Below are 22,422 nucleotides of genomic sequence, written 5' to 3' on the forward strand. Positions count from 1 at the left end.
CACACAAGGTGATTGCAGAGATTGTAGCATATGAAGGTGATAAGGATAAAGACACACTATAGTGGTTAAGTTTCACCTTTGGGAAGAAGAAGAAAGTGGTGCTGACAAACCTCACCTTACAACAAGAAATCACTGAAGAGCCAAGGAAAACAAAGAAGGCAAAGAAAATACATCATTTGTCTAGAATAGGTTCTGGTGAAGTGGTTGCTAATATTTCAGCTCCTATACAGGTTGAAGGGGAAAGCTCCCCGAAATACAAAGTTTCATAGGTTAGACTGGGTAAGAAGACCAAGTGGGGAGAGTTAGATACCTTGGAGTTTTCTACCAATGCAATAAGAAGCAAAATTGAAAAGGAACATAGTTCTCAGTTAGAGATTAAATCACAATTGGAGCAGTATAAGCAATTACTTGTAGAGATGGGGAAATCAATGGACTTTCATGTGGATGACAATTTGCCTTCAGTTTCATCACTTCTAGAGGGTGATATGAGAACATTCGTTGAAATGAGAAAGGTGGCTGCAACAACAAAAACATGGGCACAAAATAATGCTTCTAAAATTAATTAGAATGTTTTTGTAGAATACCATGGTAATATACAAGGAAGCCTTACAAATTGGAGTGTTGGTTTCAAATTTTCAATAGTGGGAGCAGAAGTTCAACATTTTTGCTAAACAATATGAGATATTGAATAAGATATTGGAACTTGGAGAGGATATCATAATGAAGGAAGATCTATTAGGGGGGGATAGTATTGGGAACTTGTAGTCCTATATATACATATTGGAATTAAAGGTTGAAATACTTCAACAGTGTAGAAACAAGATGATGGAGATACCTGTTAGACACAATGCACCACTGAGGGGGGGGGATAAATTAGTGGTTCTCAACATGTTTCCCTTTAACTGACTTATGTGAGTATATCGGTTATGGGATATAACATAATGCACACTTACCGGTTAGTGGGAAGAAGAATCACAAAATCATTCACATAAAGGGACATCACATAACACCAGTATGTATGAGGAAAACCCAAGATGGGAAAACCCTCGGTGAGAAATGCTGCTAGAGTCTACTACTCCAATCTAGCCTCACAATCAAAACTAAGTTACAATGTTTAGGGCTACAACCCAAGGAGCAACAACCCCTGATTTAGGGCACCAACCTAAGGAGCACCAACCCTTGCACTAAGCTACAACTCAGTGTTCACAAAGATAACTTCAAGTACAAAAGTATTCATACTGTTACAAGTGAATATTGTAAACATTTCATATACCTTACTCTGCCGGTGAGATACCTTATATGCTACACAGGTACACTTCTCCTGCTGCTCACATCTACTGCTTCACTGTCAGTAAACTCTACTGGTACACCTCTCCTCTTCATCTGCTCTACTGGGTCTTCACCTTACTCTTTTCTCTTCATTAGTACTACACTCTACCAGTTCTATGTCTGCCTCCTCTGCAGCTTCCTTCACTTATGATTTGCTAGTATGAACACTACCAGTACTATTCTGTTACTGGTTGAACACTTCAACCAATGTTCACCCTCACTCTCAGTCTCTCTTCTCAGGTATGTGTTGAGTGCTTGAATGACTTTCTCTTACATGCATAAGTAACACTTAATCACTTCTCAATAGCTCTATCCTCTTCTCTTCAGCATCCCTACTCTCTCATCCAGCGACAACCATCTTTATTTTTGGCTTATATATTTATAGATTGGTTTTCCCACCAAAAACCAATTCAAACTTTAAGCAGTTAGGGTTTCCTCACTTACCTCAAGGAAAACCAAATCCAATCAGATCTTCCCTGATCTGATCTCTCTGACATCCAACTGTACACCTTTGCCATTATCACACCTTCTTGACCACGCCTTCTATCCTTGGCAATCTTATTTTTACCTTGTCGGATGATCTCTTGGTCAAGCATCAAGATTGGTCTTGTTGTTTCCTTCAACCACCTTGATCTTCTCAATCACTCTCAGTTTTCCTCTAGACCTCAAGCCACAAACCTTTGCAACAACTCTGCAACACATCCCATGATTTGTGGGATCTACCATTAATGTCGACCAACCCTGCAACTGCCTCGTCGGTGTTCATACCATCTATCACTGCATGCAATTCCTCCACCTTGACTCCATGTGGCATCCATGTCGACCATCTTCCAGCTTGGATCTTCATGTTGGTTCAGATAGGATCATTGAATAGACAATCTACTAGTTCCTCTTTTCTGTCGGTTTACTAACCCTGTTGGTATCTCACATTCTACTAGTTGACTCTTCATGTCTGCACTTTGTTGAACTGCCGGTAGAACACCTAAACTGGTCTTCAAACATGTCTATCCCAAGCATGCAATTCCCACAAAATGGGAGGACATCTTCATCTGCACCTTGCTCATATTACCGATGGACTTACATACCGATAAATAATTTTGATTTGCACCGACATCTCAACATGCCTTCTCAGTCGGTTCAATGCATATCCCTTATTTTATGCACTTGATGCACACCTATTCTTCCTTATCTCACAAAAATATAATGCACACAATGCATGATAGGAGATAAGTTCCACTTATCGATGGAGTGACACTTTGTCTTCTGCATCCTGCAATGTACTCATGTGATTTCCCTGTTTGTGCAACATATCTTCAAACAAGCACATGTGATCCAGTGTGGGCACATTCATTGCCAGTCATTGCTTCTCCTAATGACTACATCTTCATCTAGTGGGAGTCCTGTCATTCTGCAACCACACAACATACCAATGACATATTTATCCTTCTCCTCCTATGTTGATGTGAGTTAGGTAACATTCTGCCTCTTCATCACAATCAACAGCTCAAGTATCTTGCTCATCCTTCTTGTTCACTAGTCATGAGCTTTGCCGGTTGGCAACTACTCACATGGCTGAGAATTCTTCCCCATGTCAACACATTACTTACCAATTGACAACCTTCCCTTACTGGTGATCTGCAATACAAGGTGATATCAAGGATATCTCAACCTGTACTCCTACATGAGAGTGTTTGCATATACATCTCTCATACTGATAGAAATCCCATACCGGTTGACATCAATGACAACCCAATGCCAACAATCTCCCCCTTTGGCATTGATGTCAACTCATGTAGTATCCAACATACTACATAACCCTTCTCTCCCTTTATCCAATCTATGGATTATCAACACATGTAGTATGGTGTATACTACAAAATCTTTCTCCCCCTTTGACAACAATGGAAAAGGGCATTGTCAGGGTATCATTCATCCTTGTATTTACCGGTCATTAACAAAATTCTTTCTCCCCTTTTTCTTTACTGGATGTCTCTCCTCCTTTGATACCATCAACTGACACCAATTGAGCATGCAAATTTTATACTATTTGTTAAACTACTCAATTTTAGAGGGATGTGCCAGTGATACTACTCACCTACCGGTCAACTTGCATCACCTCCTGTTTGATCCCAAATTTTTTTAGGAATCAAATGTGATTGTACTACCAATACAGCCATCCAATCTGACAAGTAGGGATCAAATGTGATTTTACTATGAATACAACCAATGAAATGGCAGGTAGATACCCCTTACAATGAAATTTTCCTAGGTATTCCTATTGTAACTTTTCATCATCTGCAATTTTGGCCAGTCAGTGCACTTACATTTCCAAGTTCAAGCATCCTTGCTTTGCATCAAAGCCACTTTAACTCCTCCTAAGTCATACATCTTAGGTCCTCATCTCTGGTGGGGTCAAACACCTCCATATACTAGTTTAGCTATGCATATGTGATCATCTGATGATTCTTCAACTCCATTATTTCCACCACAATCTATGACATGATCTCGGATCTACACAAAACTATCCCCAGAATCAAACTGGTTATCCCAAAAACATGCAAGCCTGCATGATTAACCACTGAGCCAACATATGTCATTCAAGTCTTCATCAATACCACCTGAGACATAACTCCACATTCCATGCTACTGGGGCTAATGCAATGATCTCCAACTTCATTATCTTACATAACTTGCAAGTACTTGTTAGTATTTATACCGATAACATCCTGTATAGATCCATTATCACTACCAGAGCACCTTCCTATGACTCCTAACATTCTGTGTCACTCTGTATCTGATTCCATTTGTTATCTTGTCATACATTAATACAATAGTAGTGATTCATCTCTGATCTATGGGTGTGTAGTCAAGTCAGCCTCTACACACACTTATCTTCTCATTTTATTCCTTCATACCAACAATTACATGTTCTTACCTATTTCCTTCATCACTGAGGGGGTGAATGATAGGTTCGGTGTATTACTCCCCTTAAGATCATGCATCTCCTTTAGGTATTAGGAGATATCACATGTACATTGGATGCACAGTGCTGGTCCATGGTCTTTTTCCTCCATACTTGCCTGGTCTCATCCATCTTCCCATTTTCAGGCTTGAGAACAGGTCTTTCCTTCTTCTGCTAATGATTCAATTCATTTACTGATTCTTTATCATAGCCATAAGTAGTGCTATGGTAGCACACAACATCCATCCAAACTTCATGATTGGGGAATCTCTTGACATACTGGTTTGACCATCTTCATCTGGTCATGTTAGTGTGACTGGCAACTGAAACCGGTGGACCTCTTGCTCCTGTAGGGACATTTCTCCTTTGGTTCCATGTAGGTCTTTGACTTCCATATGCTCTATATTCACCTTTTTGTAGAGCATAGTTATACCAGCCATCATGTGACTGTAGGTTCCTCTTCCTGCACTCAAAATCTCTATGGCCAAAACTATTGCAGTTAAGACAAACAACATTTGCATAACCAAGAGGGGGGATATGCATGTATCTACTCCTGGATACATTTTTCTCATATGCATGATGTCCATGAGATCCTATATTATTCTTTCTGGATTTATTTCTACATTCCTTTGCCCTATGGCCATAAGCATTACATGCAAAGCAGTAACCACTAAAGGATGGCATATGACTTACAAATTTATTTTGTCATGCATGAGGAGATCTTACCGGTTTAGCCTCTCCATTTCTTCTTCTTCGAGAATGGATCCTTGGTTGTCCATTCTATGCTGCTCTTCCATCTGGTCTCTTCTTCTCCCATGCTTTCTTTGCCCCGTGGGTGGTAGCATTTCTTTATCCTCTACCAGTAGGAGGTCTTCTTTGCTGACTTCTCATGTTCCTGTTTCCGATGAAGCTGTCTTCTCCCATCTTCCCTTTACCTTTGGGATCTGCATTGTTCCTCCTTCTTGCAGCACCAATCTTCATTCTTGTCTGCAAATCTTCACCAGTTGTACTTAGATCAAACTTCTTCTAGGGAGCATTTTTCATTGTGAAGGTTTGGCCTTTGTTTTCTCCATTGGAGGAGACAAACAAAATGTCATTGTGGGGGACATTCTTGTTGGTGGAACATTCACCGACACCACTTCCTAATCCTTTAGTGTGGGACATTCTTGTTGGTGGAACATTCACCGACACCACTTCCTAATCATTCAACATTTTGTCCAAGGCATCACTGCTGCCATCCAACCAGATTCTTACCTTGAACTCATCTTGACACTTCTCAAGGTCATTTCGGTGAAACTCCATTTCTCTAAGCAGCTTCTGATATTGTTTATCTTTAACTTCTAGCCTAGATGCTATATCTTCACACCAACATACCTTGGTGTTCTTTTCCTGAGACTTCAACTCTGAGATGCATTTCTCAGATACCTCAAGGCATGTTGTCAGCCGATTCTGCTCAACTATAGCAGCATTCTTGAATAGCTTGTATTCATTTCTAAGATTCTCCATTTCACTTTCCTTGGAGTCTAAGACTGATTTCAAATCATCAGTCAATCTTTTTGTCTCTTCTAGTTGAGTGGTCAATAAACCAACCTTTTGGTTTGATACTTCAAGAAAGGTTCTCAACTGGCTGCAATCCTCATGAACCGATCTTTTGTAGTTTTTAAAATCATTTCTAACATTTTGAAGCTCTTCTAGAGCACTTACCAGTTCACACTCAAGATCTACTTCTGCATCGTCTTCTTCTTCATCATTATTTCCAAATAGATTTTGCCATCTAGATCTATTTACCTTTTCTCCTTCTTCTTTTTCAGAGTCACAGTCAAACACATTATATCGATAGGATCTATCTGCATTATCCCCTTTTGATGTGTGACTCTCAATGTCAGTCTCATGGGCCATGAAGAGATGAGTCTCCACATCACCAATGTTGTAGCAACAATCTAAACTGCCTCTATCATCTTCACATGTATTTTTAGCATTGTTCTTCTCACTCTCACAAGATGATTCAGTGGTACAAGGTTCATTTCCATAGAGTTTATTTAGTCTATCCTATAGAATTTTTGCTGATTTACACCTTTCCACCTCTGAGGAAACATCACCGGTGAGGCCACTGGAAATAACCTTCATGGATTCTTCATTGCACAATCATCTTCTTTCTTCTTTAGATCTGGAGGGAGGACTGACATTTCTAGGGAGACCATTAATAACCGACATCCATACATCAAATCCTAGAGAGGATAGGAAGACTTCCATTCTACAACTCCAAATAGAATAGTTTGAACCATGAAATACAAGAGCAAGGATTGAAACTAAACAAACCATTGTGTCCTTATGCTAGAATCTACCCAAGCTGGAGAAAGACTCATCTGACTGGGAACCTACCCTCTGATACCAATTGTTAGACACAATGCACCACTAAGAGGGGGGGGGGGGTGAATTAGTGGTTCTCAACTTGTTTCCCTTTAACTGACTTATGTGAGTATATCAGTTATGGGATATAACATAATGCACACTTACTGGTTAGTGGGAAGACTAATCACAAAAACATTCACACAAAGGAACATCACATAACACCAGTATGTATAAGGAAAACCCAAGATGGGAAAAACCTTGGTGAGCAATGCTGCTAGAGTCTACTGCTCCAATCTAGCCTCACAATCAAAACTTAGTTACAATGTTTAGGGATACAACCCAAGGAGAAACAACCCCTTATTTAGGGCACCAACCCAAGGAGCACCAACCCATAATTTGTTTATGGGCTACAACCCAAAGGAGCTACAACCCCTGATTTAGGGCACCAACCCTTGCACCGAGCTACAACTCATTGTTCACAAAGATAAATTCAAGTACAAAAGTAGTCATATTGTTACAAGTGAATCTTGTAACCATTTCATATACCTTACTCCGTCAGTGAGATACCTTCTCTGCTACATTGGTACACTTCTCCTACTGCTCACATCTATTGTTTCACTACCAATAAACTCTATTGATACACCTCTCCTCTTCTTCTTCTATAATGAGTCTTCACCTTACTCTTTGCTCTTCACCGGTACTACACTCTACCGGTTCTATGTCTACCTCCTCTACAAATTCCTTCACTTTTGCTTTGCCAGTATGAACACTATCGGTTCTGCTCTGCTACCAGTTGAACACTTCAACCAGTGTTCACCCTCAGTCTTAGTCTCTCTTCTCAGGTATGTGTTGAGAACTTGACTAATTTTCTCTTACATGCAAAAGTAACACTTAATCACTTCATAGCAGCTCTATCCTCCTCTCTTCAGCAGCCCTACACTCTCATCTAGCGACAACCATCTCCGTTTTGGGCTTACATATTTATAGATTGGTTTTCCCGCCAAAAACCAATTCAAACTTTGATTAGTTAGGGTTTCCTCACTTACCTCGAGGAAAACCAAATCCAATCAGATCCTCCCCAATCTAATCTCTCTAATAGCCAACTGTACACCTCTGCCATTATCGCACCTTCTTGACCATGCCTTCTATCTTTGGCAATCTTCTTTTTACCTTGTCGGTTGATCTCTTGGTCAAGAATAGAGATTGGTCTTGATGTTTCCTTCAACCGCCTCGATCTTCTTAATAAATCTTAGCTATCTCTTAGTTGTCCTCTAGACCTCAAGCCACACACCTCTACAACAACTCTGCAACACATCCCATGATTTGTGGGATCTACCATTAATGTCGACCAACCTTGCAACTGCCTCATCGGTGTTCATACCATCTATCACTGCATGCAAGTTTACCACCTTGACTCTATGTTGCATCCATGTTGACCATCTTCTAGCTTGGATCTTCATGTTGGTTCAAATAGGATTAGTGATCAAACACTCTATCGGTTCCTCTTTTTTGCCGATTTACTAACCCTGTCGGTATCTCACATTCTACTAGTTGACTCCTCATGCCTGCACTTTGTTGAATTGCCGATAGAACACCTAAACCAGTCTTCAAACATGTCTATCCCAAGCATGCACATTCCCACAATGTGGGAGGACATCTACATCTACACCTTGCTCATATTACCAGTGGACTTACATACCAGTAAATACTTTTGATCTGCATTGGCATCTCAACATATCTTCTCAGTCGATTCAATGCATATCTATGATTTTATGCACTTGATGCACGCCTCTTCTTCCTTATCTCACAAAACTATGATGCACACAATGCATGATAGGAGATAAGTTCCACTTATCAGTGGAGTGACACTTTGTCTTCTCCATCATGCAATGTACTCATGTGATTTCCGTATTTGTGCAACATATCTTCAAATAGGGACATGTGATCTGGTGTGGGCACATTCACTGTCAGTCATTGGTTCTCCTGATGACTGCATCTTCATCCGGTGGGAGTCCTATTGTTTTGCAACCACACAACATACCAGTGACCTATTTATTGTTCTCCTCATGTGTTGATGTGATTTAGGTAACATTCCGCCTCTTCATCACAATAACAGCTCAAGCATCTTGCTCATCCTTCTTGTTCACTGGTCACGAGCTTTGCGGGTTGGTAGCTACTCACATGGTTGAGAAGTCTTCCCCATGTCAACACATTACTTACCAATTGACAACCTTTCCTTACCGGTGATCTGCAATACAAGGTGATATCAAGGATTTCTCAACCTATACTCCTCCATGATAGTGTTTGCACATACATCTCTCATACTGGTAGACACCCATACCAGTTGACATCAATGACAACCCAGTGCCAACAACGCCTCCTCCTCTCCTTGGTTCGATAGGAAGATATGAGAAGTTTGTAGAAAAGATGTTAGGTATTTTTGGACTTGGTATTCTTAGTAGTGGACATTTGGAAGAAGACAATGTACTCAATCAGTGGGACTCATATGCAACACATTATTTTGCACACACTGCTAAGTTCAGTGTTGAGTTAATGGATAGATATACATATTTGGTGTCTCAATGTCAACAGGCTGAAGGAATGATAGACAAGTTGGTAGATAGGCAAAATAAGGTGAAGGAGGTTTTGAAGAAGTTCAATTTCAAAATCAAGTATGTTTCTGATCCTCCCACTGAGACAGTTGCATGCTTCATTAGTAACTATAAGAACTTTAAAAAGAAGTGAAAGATAAACAAACAATTACTAATGATAGCATTGTATTTTCTTGAGAATTTTGGTTGTCACTAATACTGGGGGACTTTAACTACCGCTGCAACACATACTTCAATTATTGGGTGAATTTTGGCATGATTACGAAGTGTTGGTTCATGGAGTGTCATTTTTGTAATGGTCACCTAGTCGTAGTTTCGTAGTAGTTAACTAGAGTTCAAGGCAGAGACTTGCATGTCAACTATGACTCCTTTCTTTTGTAGTGCTTAATTTAAATAGGTTTATTTCCTAGAAAGTAGGACCAGAAACTATATAAATTGGAGGAGTTATTTCATTGTAAGGGTCCGCAAATTGATGATTTGAGGTCCATTTTTAGAGGTTTTTATGCAGATTTTTATGAGTTTAGAAGATTTTGTGATACTCTTTGAAGTTTAATACAAAAAGAAGCTTGTGGATTGCCTGATCTACTTGTGTGTTCTATGTGTTTGTGTTCTTTGTTGTCTGGTAACTTCTATCATTTGAATCAACAACTAGTTCTTTTGGATGCTTTATTATTTTATGAATCATATTGCACATGCAAATGGTATATGAGGAATAAATTGATAGGCTGATTATTGGTTTGGTGATTCATTTTCGTTGGTGTGTAAAGTTATCCAACTTTATATATTTTTCGGAGTTCATCATTTGAATGTTGATTTAGTGGTATTGATAATATTTGGATTACGAAATAATAACCGCGTGGATCATTCAATTGTTATTGTATCAATTTCATTGTTATTTCCTTGTTTCCCTAATCTATCTTTTGTTGTTTATTTTTGAGAGAGTTGAAATCACAAAAATACAAAAAAAGAGATAATCTGAAGTGTGTAGTTATCACCATCATACCCCCTTGACATGTACAATCATATCAACTACTGAGATTCCCATCACCATCAAGAACTGACTATACAGACCTTGGAGTGGTTAGTTTTCCAAAACTTACTTCTTTTCAAGAGAGGTGGTGAGTGTTCACATAAACTACTTGATTGTTGTTGAGTGTGTCAAAACACCTGTCAACAAGTAGCTTTAAGAGTATCTATGAGATTTTGAGGAGAAGGTCAAACATTTTGTTTTAAGATTTGACTTGATGCAGGATTCGTTGTACCTTGGTTGACATTCATTTGACTCAAAGGATTGACATGGATATTTGATGCACTTTTTGTGGTACTTTTAGTATTGGTCGTGATGCTCATTGAGGGAGGAGGTTGGTTATTAGATTGTGTATCTTGAGTGTTGGTGGGATTTTGAATTGATAATGGAGATGAAGGATTGACTTAGGTTTTTTGGGAAGCACATTTTGATTAGCCAAGTTTTGATTTGGTTGGGATATGTTTTGATCAATGAGTGATAAACTTGGATTTGAATATGTCAAATTTGGATTAGATTGTGTCCCACTTGTCTTAAGTGTTTAAGGTAAACCAAAAAGAGGGTTATTAAATTGTAAATCAAGTGATGATGATGAGCCCTCAGTTGGGTTTGGTCTATATCGATGTGGATTTTTAAATTTAGTCAAATTAAGGAAACCAAAGTAAGGTGAGGTTTCTTGGATATTTATAATATTAAAAATCAAAGGATAATTTGGCTCCTTGTTGTGCTAATAGTTGGAAATATTGATCTTGATCTACTATGAGAAGGGCATCCATTATGCCTTGAATTTTAGGGTCTTGTAAGCCTCCATCAATCTCCTCTTGGGTCAAAATTTCTCTAATGCTTTCTATGGACATATCAAGAGGAGGTTCTAATAAATATTCAGGTATGGGACTCAAGTTCCTTATCTAATAATAGTAATTGGTAGGATTTATCATGAGATCATGTTGAGATGGGTCCATATTCTTGAGCTTACTTTTAGACCTAGTAATGACAAGCATAAAAGAGACTTGGAGACTCTAGAGATGAGATGCAACCTATATGTACTTCAAAGACTGTTTTTTAATTTTAGAATGTTATGTTTTTTTTGAATTTTTGGGAATTTGTAAATGTTATTTTTGAGATATTTAGGATTAGGGATACACAAAAGAAAAGGAAACATAAAATTTATCAAAGGAATGTGTTAGCATCTCACAAAATGAGAAGTTTTTTCATTGATCCTTAAGAGCTTGATTATTTTCCCACTACTATTTAAAAACCATATTATTTTCCCACTACTATTCTATCATTATCCACCACTATCCTATTATTTTCCCACTACTATCCATATATAAATTACTTTCCCACTACTATCCAATCTTTATCTTGGAGTCAAACAAGTGAAATCTACAAAAAAACCCTTAAGTGCCACAAAATAGACTATGAAGGGAAAAAATCTTATTCAAACCATGTTTGAACCACTTATATTATTTTATATATGCTTCCATAAAAAATAAATTAAAATCCCTATGTCATTTAGAATTCTGCCAGTATTTTTCCAAGACTCCTTATATATTACAACGAGCATAATCATATTGATATAGCACCAAAGGCCGACAAGACACAAATTGTGCCTTGCCATAAAGCAAGGTCACACTGAAAACTGACTTATTGAAGAGACACGTATTATATCTCATCGAAATACAAATATCGGTGTGACACTGAGGATCTACTAAGACTAAAAAAGGTCTCACCAAAAGGAAAAGTCACATAATTTTTTTTTATCGAAGAGACATATCCTAGGTCTCATCGAGATATAAATATTGGTGTGACACTGAAGCTCTATTAATTCTGAGAGGAGTCCTACCAAAGAGCGATGTCACACTGAAAGAAGTAGTGTCAAAGAAGCATGTCAAGGTCTCATCGAAATATTGGAATTTGATGTGACAGTGGATACTAAACAAGAGAGAAAGGGGTCTCATAGAAAGCATGTTTCTCATTAAAAATATGGAGGATTCTGAACATCAATAAGAAAGGTTGCCTAGTCTCTCCGACATGGAATAACTAATTTCGCACCAAGTAAATGTCATGTCCACACGAGTTTTCAAACCAAAGCAATTAATGACCATTCTAAGATGGGTTTTAAAATGGTACAAACACAACTTTCCAATTCAGATTCAAAGGCCAATTTCATGTATAATTGATGTTTGTGAATGAATTAAAAGGCCACTAAGGAAAGGGCGGAGAGAATTTGGGGTCAAACACCATCAGAGAACTCAAAATTACTCATAGAGATCCAAGTAAGTATTTAAATTGGTGAAGCATTATGCATAATTGGTTGTTTTTCCTTGTTTTGAAAATAATGGAGGGGTCATCGAAGAAACCTAAGGCTAGGAAGCAAGAAGAAAAAATAACATAGGAATAAAGCCAAGAAGAAACAAAAGCCAAAACACATAAAAGATAAGGGATGCATCTAAACTAGGATTTGATAGATCAGTTCCCAGAATCTAGTCCTAAATCCAAAAGGGCAATCCAGTTAAAATCTGAGATGGAGTGGTTAGGAGATAAATTTAAAAACTTAGGGGATGTGTGGACTCCTCAAAGAGGGTATGAGTTGTTCCTGTATTATTACAAGAGAATAAATAGAGCAGAGATGATATGTAACCCATGGATCTATAATGTGGGAAAATTAGTAGTCCCTAACATTTTCGTGAATGTGCATTTGATAGCGATGATAGTTAAGCATTATAAAATACAAACAAGATCAATATATAATGTTGTTGGGGAACCATTATTGACACTAACTAGGGATTGCATTTCTATGGTGTTTGACTTAGATCTTTCCTATGATAGGACAATTGACTTAACTATTCTATCCAATGAATATAGTAGATTAGAGGAAGTGGAGGCTACCAGCTCATAGACCCAAGGATAGTGAGAAACTTAGGATATTTAATATCGATGAGAAACCACCATTTTATGTATAATTGTTTGAAGGGTATTTTAAATATAATTATTATTCAATTTTCCAAGTCTTAGGTGTGGAAGACAACCCACTTATGAGTATTTCTCCTAAGGTACTCACTGTAGACATCCAAATACATGACGCTCACCCATTTGATTATGTTTCGCAAATAGTGGACCTGATAATTTATGGTCTAGAAATGATAAAACTAAATCTTAATGAAATTTATTTCAAATATTATTTTGTACTTATGCGTATTCTCTTGTATGTTGGAAAAGTGATGAATTTGTGGATAGGTGATTTTAGGGTCATGGAATATGATAGAAAGGGTTTGAAAAAACTCATACAAATATGGACACCCATATGGGACAATAGATATCCATGGTCTCAATATTTGTATTTTGAAGATAACTTTGTCAAACCACTATATCAGCTTTTGGGCCACCCATGTCATCATACACTTACCCATAAAATTCAAAAGTTCCTCAAGCTGAAATATTATGATGAGAGGCAAATAGTGAATTACAATTGGGGAGATTGGTATGCCTTTAAAGATTACACCAAAATAAGGGTCTACAGATTTGAAGGTGCCCCTTTCCTATCGCTAAGAACAGTTCCAAATAGAATTGATTACTTAGAGATTATGAGACAGTTGGTTGTTTCTAGTTCTATGCATCTCGGTTTACATGTAAAATAGACTCTTATGCTATGATCATTGTGTTTTGGAGAGTTTTTCATGGTTACTATCATGGAGTATGATCTCATTGAACCTAAATTAACCTATTATGGTCTTTCACATGGTGAGCCTAGAAATAATTTTGATCCATAAGGATTTATTAGTCAGGCCAAGAGATCCTAGAGATTATGCTCATATGAGCATGTGCCACTTCAACATGATGAAATTATTAGAAATTTAAATGAAGTGCAGGCCATGGAAACGTTAGAAGCATGTGACAAGGTTAGCAAGGCTGAAGTATGGAAGAAAAACCATAACTTGGCAAATTTTGATGCTTTCTCAAATATTGAGGATCCCATTGCAAGAATGAATGAGAAGATTTCTCATCTAGATGAAATAATTGAGGGAGTATAATCATATGTCTTCAAGAGAGAGTTTCAACAACTAATGGGAAAGAGCATTTAAGTTTTAACTCCTCTCACGCATTTATCTCCATAGCTTACCCCTATGATATAGAGCGATACTGGAGAAATATTTGAACAAAGTAGAGGATACATTCCAAAAGCCAACCTAGATCAAGACAGAGTGATTGTGGTAGAGCCTTCCATAATTTATGAGAAGGATGATATTAGGCAACTATCTTGCAAAGAATTTGTTTCAAATGATGAGTTCACTCGTACTCTAGAGTTTATATACTCTGTCTCTAGCATTTATCTAGACAAGAAACCTTATTACAGTGGCCATTGTACCCAAAAATTAGAATGCCTACTCTTATTGACACAGATAAGGTCTTTAGTCATATTATGGTACAAAATAGGGATTGTAGACCTGAACATCAATGTTGAAAATTTCAACAAAGAACAAATAAAGCAATTGATCAAAGAAAGAGATACTCATAAGGCTAAGTATGAGAAATCAAAAGATGAAAGTTTGCAACTGGAAGATAGGCTAAAATCAATCAATGAGGAAGGAGACCCCTGATTTGAATGTGATCAACGAGTTGTCATGGCATTATAGGATACAACCTATTGGAGGTTGATGGTACACAAGTTTTAGAAGATGCTAAAAGAAAAGGGTAACATGACAATAAAGCTGTATATGATATGATGTCTGAACTTGCCACACATCAATTCAATGAAATGATTCTTTACTCTAACAATTATTTGAATACATATGCTGGCACTTTTGAAGCCCTCAAGCAACATTGTAGGATTAGAGACTGGATGAAAGAGAAAATGGAGGATTTGAAACTTGAAGACCCAACATCTTCAAATATAATTCTAAATGGATAAAAATATTGCTCACAAAACATCAGGAATTTTAGGAGGAGCTTATGGAGGATATGGAATGCCTTGAAAAAGAAGACACAAAGAGCCTCCCAACCATCCTAAATGGTGATGATGGTTCACTGATTCCATTGGACCAATGGGAAGATATGCTGGTGAAGGAGCTCCCTTTGTTAGGATTCCCAAAGATACTGAGAGGGGGGGGGTGAATCAGTATCTGACCGGTATAATAATTTTCTTAACTTATAACATGAAAAGAATATTAAAAATATGTACCGGTAAACCAGAAATAATGTAGGAAATAAGAATAACAACCACAACCTAAAAAGCACACCATAACACAATATTTAACGAGGAAACCCAGTGTGGGAAAAACCTCGATGGGATTTGTGACCCATAATATTAGGCCAATAAGAGAATATTACTGCTTACAATAGGGGCCTGCACATGCAAGAAGGCAAAGTGCCTAGAGCTCACTGCTTAGTTACAAAGGAAGTCACACTGACTTACAAAAATGGATTATACTAATCCAATATCTTGTACTGCTTCAAATTAGCATCTGCTATGCCAGATTCAATACCGGTTTAAGCTCTGCTACATACATAAACCCTTAACCTAATAATTCGCACATTAGGTCTGCTATTATCCTTTCATCAATCACCTTCTCCAATATCTCCTAAATGATCTACAATGATTTCATACATATATGACTCATATTACAATCCGCCATGTCGGCTTACAAAAGATTTTACAATTAACTACAAAATATGTTTATACAAAATTGTTGTCGGCCAAGATGTCGGTATTCTTCCTTTTTGGTGCTGGTGTTCTGTATGCCGGTGTAGAGTCTACCAGTGCCAGTGCCCATGTCTTCTTGCCGATATCACATGATTATAAGGTTTCCATCAATGACAATACCTTCAATCACCTATAATATCTCATTGGAGTGTGCATTTGCCAACAATCTCCCCCTTTGGCATTGATGGCAACACTCATGAGAAAAATCAAAAAGTGTCCAAAAAGATGTCCAAAAAGAATCTACCAAAAATTGTCATACCAAAACTATGTGCCCAAAAATGTATGCTCCCCCTGAGCTGATGATGTCCTGTTTTGATCATTTTTCTCATCACGCTACTCCCCCTTCGACATCAATGTCAAAGGTTGTCATTTGTTGTTAGTGGAGTGTGGTTCCTGCCTAGATTTTTGTAACTGGTGGGTTATAATCTGGAATATATCTATCAAAACTAGTTTTAAACTGTCACTGAATCTTTTGCTTTCTTGTAATGCCTCTTGTGTTCTCTGAATTGTACTAGTGATTATGTGCATTTTCTCTTCCGGTGTCTTGAGTTCGGTAACCAGAGCCTCAAAAATTTCTTTTCTCAAAGAAATGAGGTAGTCTAGTTTTGGACCAAGTTTACATTTTAAGCTCTTTGCCTTATGCTTAACTTTCTCTTTTTCCTTCTCTAACTTCTCAATTTTATCTTCTAGATCTGCAATCTTCTTTTCTATCTCCAAAAATGAATCAGATGTACCTATCAGATTGTCAGCAACATTGTTTATTTCAGTTTGAGTTTTTCTGATCTCTGAATCTATATCCTGTGGCAAGATGTCTGTTTTGCAAGTATCCTTGTACATTTTCTTAAAATCCAAAATTGTTTTTCCTAGATCCAGTAATAAGGTGTCCATTTTCTCCTTGTTCTTCTTTACAATTTCCTCAAAGAATTTCTCTTTTTCCTTAATCAATCTCTCCTTAAATGTGTCCTCATTTATTTGATCAACTGTCAAAATGTTGCCAGTGATGAACTTAGACAATGTGTCTAGTTGACCTAAAGAATCCTTATTATTCACAATGCATTTAGGTGCTATCAATTTGAGAATAGGGATTGTATCATCTATAGCATTACAGGCTTGTGCATTGCAGTCTATGATCTTCTTTATTGAATCCAATAAGACCTCTGTTACATTCATAGGTCAAAATTCTGACATTGAAGTACTAGATGTATGCCCAACTACTTTCACAATATCCATGCTTCCGGTTGTAGTAATCACCTTTCTTGATTCGACCTCTAGAAGGTCAGTCTGTGTTTGCATTTCTACTAGCAAAGGTTTAGGATTTTCACTTTTAGCCGGTGGCAGTCTCTGTCTGAACTTGTGTCTCAACCTGTTTCAGTTCATGTTTCTCCATCTGTGTTTTAGAGGGTTTCTCTGAGCTCTCAATAACCGGTTTCTCAATCTGTGTCTCTGTATGCACTTCCAGTTTCTTAGTTTGTACCTCTGCACTGTCCATTTCTGATTTTCTTGATTGTTTTTCAGTTTTATCTACCGGTTCTTCTAATGTTTTACCAGTGGCATCCTCTGTTGGTTCCTCTGTTAGAGTAGGTTTTTCAGTGTTCATGTTTATAGTGTTATTGTCCTCAACCTCAACATCTGCAGTCGTTGACTCAGTACTCACTTCTTCCTTCTTATCCTTAGTGGTTTCTCTATCAACCACAACATTTACTTCCTATGTGTCTATATTTACAGTGTACAAAATTTAGGACTCAAGGTTAGTATCCTCTAGTGGAGTCTCCATACTCTCAGTGGCTAGTTGACTGTCTGTAGTATCTACCGGTGGAGTATCTAAAGGAGGTGGGAGCACATTATCAGTTATTTTAAGGCTTGGAGGTCCACCTACCTTACCTTTTCCCTTATCCCTTTCCTTTTGGTATACTCTGATAGTCTTGGGTCTTAGTAACTCTTCCTGTTTCTCTTTTTCTACAAAGAATATATGTAAAGTTCTGATGCCAATAGTTAATAAGATGAGAGAGGGGGGTGAATCATACAAACTTAATCTTCAATATATTCAACAGATTCAACCTCGGTAGCTTATACTTTAGAATACATAACCAAAACTATAAAACATTCAAACTTATGAGCAGATAACATCACAACACATATAACACTAGATTTAACATGGAAACCCAAATAGGGAAAAACCACTGTGGGATTTCAGACCCACTAAGAAATATACCCTTCTAGAGTATGGTCGGTTAAAAGCAAATCCTGTTAAAGATTACAAACACATTGCTAAATGTGACCCGGTTAAGGGATTTCCCTCAAACTTGTTAGAGTCTTGCACTTTGTTAGAAGTGACCTTGTCAAAGGATTTCAAACACTCATTTAGAATGTTACCTTGCTAGAGGGTTTACAAATAAGACTGTTAGGTACACTCGGTTAAGAGATTTTCTGTCACTTACAAAATAAATAACAGTAATAAATTATATCTGCAACTTCACATCTGAAATGCTAAAGCAGTTTCTATTTGCTCAAAACAATCTTGTCATAAGACTTATCTAGTCCCTTGTTGGGCTTGCTAGGCTTCTCTATCTGTTCTTCAATCAGATCTTCAAGCTTCTGAGCTCGATAAATAATCCTGTAGCATCACTGTGCATACATTTGCCCGCATACATTTTTTTATCAACAATTCCTTATTTATAAACAATTTCTAACTGCTTAATCTCCTTGATAACATTTCCCATGATCAATCTTAGCCATCAGATCATCAAACTTGACTAGGTTCAATGTATTCTTTGATCTGAAAACATTTTACCTCACCTTGGAACTTGCATTCCTTCCTAGGAACTTGTGCTAGGTTATTGCGGTTCAATCTGTGCTATAGATCTTCCTCCTGTATTTTCCATGTTGTCGATCCTCAACAAACTTCTTGCACGATAAACCAATCATCTGATCAACTCTAGCTCATCAGCATCCTTCATTAAATAATTCTTTTATCCATCCAATGCTATCTATTATAACTCGGTTGTTACTTGGTTAATACTGAACTTTGCTTGGTATACATTCTGCCTTCTTTAACCGATATCATTAACCTTAGGGTTTACCAACTACATACCTTAGGGTTTACTGACTAGGTTCCTTGCTTGGTGACATAATATAGTATTAAACTTATAATCAACAACATGTGAAGGATATCAAAACAATCAAAACAACATGATCTCATCATTGTCTAACTCGGTAATAGTTGCCCATTGAATAGCTTATTTCTCCCCTTTATTATCACATTCTTTCTGTGTCACTTACTGACCTCCTAATACTCATCAACATATACTTCTCAAGATATGGCAACATCATTTTGAATCAGAAAATCAATCTCTTAACATCAATGACAAAACAATATTATTAAGACAGTAATCATCCTTCTTTAGTTATATCAATAATCTCCAACAACCTTCTCAATATCCTTATTGAAATGCCAACAATCTCCTCCTTTGGCATTGATGGCAAAACCAACAATTAAATGGTAATACCAACTTGATTTATTCCAACGATTTGGATTCAGATTGCTGTTAGATTTCTCTTGTTATCCTTGAGCTGTTTAAATCTTCACCTAAAGTCTTCTCCCCCTGTCATTGGTTTTCTGTTATCTTCTCCATTTAGTCTTCTCCCCCTTTGACAACAATGCCAAAAGGAAAAACTAATTCATGATTCTTGCCATTGTGAAGTAATTTCCTTGCTATATTACACATGTATCATCTCAGTCTCGATCAGAGCAACTTGTCTCCAATCACTATTCCCTGCACACTTTTAGTAAACCTCCTAAAGTGCGTAAATAAGCATCAATCCACAAATAATATTCTATAGAGTCATCAAATTGATGCTTTCCCCGAACTTTGTCAGTGAGTAGAAGATAGGGGTAGGATCCCTAGCTTGCTTCTAAGATACTCAAAAGTGTCCCTTGGCAGTGGCTTTGTGAAGATGTCTACTATTTGCTCCTTTGAACTGATATATTCCTGCACAACTTTCTTCTCTTGAACTTCTTCTCTGAGATAATGATACTTTATAGAGATATGCTTTGTCTTAGAGTGCATTACCAGATTCTTTGAAATGTTAATGGCACTAGTATTATCACAGAATATAGTTACTAGCTCGGTAACTTTCTCATTTATACCTTCCAACAGTTGTTTGATCCATGCTATATTGGTACAATTCAATGCTACAATGACATATTCAGCTTTAGTTGTTGATTGTGAAATGCATCCTTGTTTCTTGCTAAGCCAACTTACTAGTCTTTCTCCCAAGAAGAAAGCTCCACCACTTGTGCTTTTCCTATCGTCAATGTTTCCTGCCCAATCAACATCAGTATAAACTTTTAAATCAAAATCATTCTTCTTTTCATATACTAAGCCATAATCTTCAGTGCCTCTTAGGTATTTGAAAAATTCTCTTGATTGCTGTCATATGGGTTTCTTTGGGATCTGCAGAAAATCTTGCAACTATTCCTACTGCATGTGCTATATCTGGCTTGTTGTGAACAACATATTGCAACTTTTCAATCATAGATTAGTAAAGTGTCTCATCAACAGATGCAGATTCATCATTCTTTGATAGTTTACAATTAGTAGTTATAGGAGTACTTACAGATTTAGAATCATCCATTCCAAATTTCTTCAAGATTTCCTTTATGTACTTGTATTGAGTAATGAAAATCTCATCTTTCATTTGTAGTATTTGTAAACCTATTAAATACTTTATCTCACTGATTAATGACATCTCAAATTCTTTGCACATTTCATTTCCAAAGTTCTTGCATAGAGAATTATTTCCACAAAAAATAATATCATCAACAAATATGGCTGAGATCAATATTCCATTGTCCTCATCATTCTTCATGTACATATTGTTGTTTTCACTTTTCCTTATAAATCCAATCTTGATCAAATAAGAGTGTAGTCTTTCATACCATGCTCTAGGTGCTTGTTTTAGACCATATAAAGCTTTGTTCAATTTACATACCTGATCTTTATTCTTGTCTTCAAAAAATCCTTCAGGCTGTTCAATGTAAACTTCTTCTTCAAGTATACCATTCAAAAATGTAGATTTAACATCCATTTGATATACCTTGAAATTTTTGAAAGAAGCATATGCCAACAATGTTCTTACTCCCTCAAGTCTAGCCATAGGTGCAAAAGTCTCACCATAATCTATTCCTTCTTCTTGAGCATAACCTTTGCAAACTAGTCTTGCTTTGTTCCGAATGACCTCACCTTTTTCATTTAGCTTGTTTTTTAAAATCCACTTTGTATCGATTACATTTTTGTCCTTTGGTCTTGGGACCAATGTCCATGTTTCATTCTTCTTGATTTGATCAATCTCTTCTGTCATAGCATTTACCCAATGTCCATTGTTAAATGCCTCTTTTACTATTCTCGGTTCAAATTCAGATATCAGTCATGTGTTCTATCTTAGTTTGTTCCTTGTCATCACTGGATCATCCTTATCTCCTATAATCTGACTTGATGCATGATTTATTCTGACATAATTGGCTAATATAGGCTCTGTATGATCTTCTTCATCACTCAGTAATTGGATACTATCTTCATTTTCTTCAGCAACTTTCTTGGTGGGACTTCTCGATTGAACATAAACAAATTCTTCATAATTTTTTGGTTCTTTGGAATTTCCTTCATCATTTATTTCTGCAAATTCATCAATTTTCACATTTGCACTTTCTACTATTTTGTTAGATGATTTGATCAGACATTTAAATGCTTTACTTCTAGAAGAATAACCAAGAAATGTTCATTCCTCGCTTTTCTGATCAAACTTTCCATTTCTGTGATCTTTGTGAACATAACATCTACTTCCAAAGATTTTAAAATAACTTACATTAGGTTTCTTGTCATACTAGATTTCAATATGGAGTCTTCATAGTTCCTTTCTTCAGTTGTACTTGGTTCAGGGTGTAAACTGCAGTGCTAATTGCTTCTCTCCAAAATGTTTGAGGTACCCTATTTTCTATCATCAGGGTTCTAGCACAATCTACAATTGATCTGTTTCTTCTCTCAGCTATCCCATTTTGCTAAGGTGTTCTCGGTGTAGACACTTGCCTTTTTATACCATGATCATTGCAGAATAAGTTAAATTCATCAGAAGTGAACTCTCCTCCTCTATCAGATCTAAGACATTTCAGCTGTCTTCCTGTTTCATTTTCAACTCTTGCCTTGTACCATTTAAACATTTGAAAAGCTTCTGATTTTTCTTTTAAAAACATAACTGACATCATTCTTGAGTAATCATCCACAAATAATATGAAATATTTATCACAATAATAACTTTGAACTTTCATGGGACCACACAGATCAGTGTGTACTAGATCTAAAATTCCTTTAGAAGTGTAGGACTTACTTGTAAAGCTTGATCTTGTCATCTTACCCATCTGGCATCCTCGGCACATAGCATT

The sequence above is a fragment of the Cryptomeria japonica genome, chromosome 9 (assembly GCF_030272615.1).
Source record: "Cryptomeria japonica chromosome 9, Sugi_1.0, whole genome shotgun sequence".
Lineage (NCBI taxonomy): Eukaryota > Viridiplantae > Streptophyta > Pinopsida > Cupressales > Cupressaceae > Cryptomeria > Cryptomeria japonica.